Source organism: Papaver somniferum, chromosome 1, assembly GCF_003573695.1.
Source record: "Papaver somniferum cultivar HN1 chromosome 1, ASM357369v1, whole genome shotgun sequence".
In the NCBI taxonomy this organism is placed as follows: domain Eukaryota; kingdom Viridiplantae; phylum Streptophyta; class Magnoliopsida; order Ranunculales; family Papaveraceae; genus Papaver; species Papaver somniferum.
Window position 1 is genome coordinate 139,450,157 of NC_039358.1, and position 329 is coordinate 139,450,485.

Here is a 329-nt window from a genome sequence, read left to right on the forward strand (position 1 = left end):
CCCCCCCCACCCCACACCCCCCAACTTGAATTCCTAACTTCGTCCATGTCTCAACCTCTCACTTGACAGACAACGCTGATTAATCATCAATATGGGAAAGAAGGTAATCTCTCTCAGTGTCTTCAGCGAGTATCAATTTACATTTTAGTTGTTCTTTTTGAATCTAGAACATATGATCTCCAATCGCTAGATTAGATTTCTGTCAAAAACCTACTCTTTATTGGTGGGTAATTTTCTCATTCCTCTCGATGATATAATCGTCTATGATCTTTTTATAACACAGTTCGGGTATTAAAAATAGTCAGAGGAAGTTTAAATCCATAAGATTT